This window comes from Myiozetetes cayanensis, unplaced genomic scaffold (assembly GCF_022539395.1).
Source record: "Myiozetetes cayanensis isolate MyiCay16 unplaced genomic scaffold, myiCay2020 scf1227, whole genome shotgun sequence".
Taxonomy (NCBI): Eukaryota; Metazoa; Chordata; class Aves; order Passeriformes; family Tyrannidae; genus Myiozetetes; species Myiozetetes cayanensis.
Genome location: NW_026086857.1, coordinates 7,970 through 11,299, shown reverse-complemented (window position 1 = coordinate 11,299; position 3,330 = coordinate 7,970). Strand labels below are relative to the sequence as shown.

General features: G+C 56.5%; 1 long non-coding RNA gene across 1 annotated transcript; it reads right to left on the bottom strand.

The window, feature by feature from the left end:
* Window positions 1-1,040: 1,040 nt before the first annotated feature.
* On the bottom strand, window positions 1,041-3,122 carry LOC126635959 (uncharacterized). The gene is made up of 3 exons (XR_007627859.1): window positions 3,074-3,122; window positions 2,154-2,209; window positions 1,041-1,153 (listed from the first exon to the last, which is right to left on the bottom strand). It is a non-coding gene; the product is annotated as an uncharacterized LOC126635959 (long non-coding RNA).
* Between the last annotated feature and the right edge of the window lie 208 nt (window positions 3,123-3,330).

The following is a 3,330-nucleotide window of genomic DNA, read 5'->3' as shown; positions in this document are numbered from 1 at the left end:
CGGGGTCTCACTGGAGTCCTTCAGCTTCTTCATCGCTCCGGCTGTCCTTGAAATACTCAGTTGAGGCTGTTCCTGGGAAAGGGGGAAAAGCGGGGGAAAAAGTGGGAAAAGGGGGTAAAAGTGAGAAAAGAGAGGTAAAAGTGGGAGGAAAGGGGAGAAAAAAGTGGGGAAAAATGGGGAAAAGGAGGAGAAAAGGGGGAAAAAGGAGGAGTAAAAAGAGGGGAAAAAGGAGGAGAAAAAGGGGGAAAAATGAGGGGAAAAAGGGGGAAAAAAAGGAGAGAAAAAGGAGATGAAAAACAAGGAGGAAAAGGGTGGGGAACTTTTGGGGGGTCCTGTCCAGGGGGTCTCTGGGGTACTGGGGGTTTTGGGGCCAAAGGATGCTGAGGGAACAGGAGGCCTGGGGGGCTCCCTGAGGTTTTGGGGGTTTTGGGGTGTTTTCGGGGGTTTTTGGAGTACCTGGGGGTTTTGGGCCCGAAGGGATGCTGAGGGAACCAGGAGGCCCAGGGGGGTTTTTGGGGGGTTTTGAGGGGTTTTGGGGGTCTCTGGGTACCTGGGGGTTCTGGGGCCCAAAGGGATGCTGAGGGAACAGGAGGCCCAGGGGGTTTGGTGGGGGTTTGGGGTACCTCGGGGGTTTTGGGGCCCGAAGGGGATGCTGAGGGAACAGGAGGCCCAGGGGGGTTTGGGGGGGTTTAGGGGGTTTTGGGGTACCTGGGGGTTCTGGGCCCGAAGGGGATGCTGAGGGGGTTTGGGGGTCCCGTGAAGGTTTAAGGGGGTTTTGGGGGTTTGGGGTACCTGGGGGTTCTGGGGCCCGAAGGGATGCTGAGGGAACAGGAGGCCCAGGGGTCTCTCTGTGGGGTTTTTGGGGTACCTGGGGGTTTTGGGGCCCGAAGGATGCTGAGGGAACAGGAGGCCCAGGGGGGTTTGGGAGGTTTTGGGGGTTTTGGGGTACCTGGGGGTTCTGGGGCCCGGAAGGGGATGCTGAGGGAACAGGAGGCCCGGGGGTTTGGGGGTCTCTCTGTAGGTTTTGGGGGGTTTTTGAGGGTACCTGGGGGGGTTTTGGGGCCCGAAGGGGATGCTGAGGGAACAGGAGGCCCCGTCGTGGTACGCGTCCAGCAGCCCCTGCCGGTCACTGGAGTCGTACACGGAGTAATACCTGGGGGGGACAGGGAAAAAAGGCATTTTCCCCCTTTTTCCCCCCTTTTCTGTGTTTTTCCCTGGTTTTTCTTTCTTTTTCGTTTTTTTTTGCCCCTCCCTCCCCTCTCTGTCCACGTTGCTTCGTTCTCTTTATTCCCCCTTTTCTCCCTCATTTTTCCACCTTGTTTTCCCCCTTTTCCCTTCATTTTTCCACCTTGTTTTCCCCCTTTTCCCTTCATTTCTCCACCTTGTTTTTTACCTTTCCCCCCCATTTTCCCACGTTTTTTCCCTTTTTCCCTCAATTTTCCCCCTTTTCCCCTCCATTTTCACACATTTTCTTCCCTTCTTTTTCCTCCCTCTCCCCCTCCCATTTTTCCACGTTGTTTTCCCCCTTTTCCCCCCCATTTTTCCACATTATTTTCCCTTTTTCCCTCCATTTTTCCCCTAATTTTTCCCCCTTTTCCCCCAGTTTCTCCACGTTATTTCCCCCCTTTTTTTCCCCTTTTCCTCCCCATTTTTCCACATTGTTTCCTCCCCGTTTTTCCCCCCATTTTCCATGTTATTTTCCCCTCCCTTTTTCCCCATTTTCCTCCCTTTTTCCCCCATTTTCCCACGTTATTTTCCCCTCCTTCCCCCCCCCTTTTCCACATTATTTTCTCCCCTTTTTTCCCCCATTGTTTTCTCCCATTTTCCCACATTATTTCCCCCCCTTTTCCCCCCATTTTTCCACATTGTTTCCTCCCCTTTTTCCCACCATTTTCCATGTTATTTTCCCCTCCCTTTTTTCCCATTTTCCTCCCTTTTTCCCCCATTCTCCCACGTTATTTTCTCCTCCTTTTTCCCCCCCTTTTCCACATTATTTCCCCCTCTTGCCCCTTCCCTCCCCCTTTTTCCCCATTTTCCCCTCATTTTTCCCCCATTTTTCCACGTTATTTCCCCCTTTTTCCCCATTTTCCCCATTTTCCACATTATTTTTCCCCTTTTCCCCCCTTTCCCCATTTTCCCCCAGAAGGACTCACTGCTGCAGGAATCTCAGCACCAGCCCCTTCAGGTCGTCTGAGCCAAAATAACTGCCCTGAAATTTGGGGAGGGGGACACGGATGGGACCCCCTCAACGTGGAAACCCCCAGCACACGGGGGTCCCAAAAATGGGGAAGGGACCCAAAAGTTGGGGGAAGGGTCCCAAAAAGGGGGAGGGATCGCAAAGGGGGTCCTAAAATGGGGAGGGGTCTCAGAAAGAAGGAGGGGTCCCAAAAAGAGGGAAAGGGTCCCAGAAAAGGGGGGGGTCCCAAAAGGGGGAGGAGTCCCTAAAAAGGGGGGAGGGGTCCCAGGAAAGGGGGAGGGGTCCCAGAAAGGGGAGAGGGTCCCAAAAAAGGGAGGGGTCCCAGAAATGGGGGAAGGGTCCCAAAAAAAGGGAGGGGTCTTAAAAGGGAGGAGGGTCCCAGAGAAAAGGGAGGGGTCCCAGAGGAGGGGTCCCAAAGGGAGGGTCCCAGAAATGGGGAGGGGTCCCAGAAGGGGAGGGTCCCAAAAGGGAGGGTCCCAGAAATGGGGAGGGTCCCAGGAAGGGGGGAGGGGTCCCAGAAAGGGGGAGGGGTCCCAGGAAGGCGGGGAGGGGTCCCAGGAAGGGGGGAGGGGTCCCAAAAAGGGAGGGGTCCCAGGAAGGGGGAAGGGTCCCAGGAAGGGGAGGGGTCCTCAAAAAGGAGGGGTCCCAGGAAAGGGGAGGGTCCCAGAAATGGGGATGGGTCCCAAAAAGGGGAGAGGTCCCAAAAGGGGGAGGAGTCCCTAAAAGGTGGGGAGGGGTCCCAAAAAGGGGAGGGTCCCAGGAAGGGGGAGGGGTCCCAAAAAGAGATGAGGGGGTCCTGCAGGAAGGGAGAGGGTCCCAAAATGGGGAGGGTCCCAAAAAAGAGGAGGGTCCCAAAAAGGGGGGAGGGGTCCCCACCTTGCAGGGCGGGAGCGTCGTGGGGCCTCGGCGCCGAAGGCGATGGGGGAGCTCGTGCCCGTCCTGGGGGTTGGGGTGAAATCATCCCCCACCTCCCAAAAACGCGCTTGGGGACTCCCCCAACTCCCCCCAAACCTTTGTGTCCCCCTTGCTCCAACCTCCCCCCAGAGCCCCCTAAAACCCTCGGGGTCCCCCAAGCCCCCCACCCAAACCCCTCAGGACCCCCCAAACCGCTCAGGACCCCCTCAGCCCCCAAA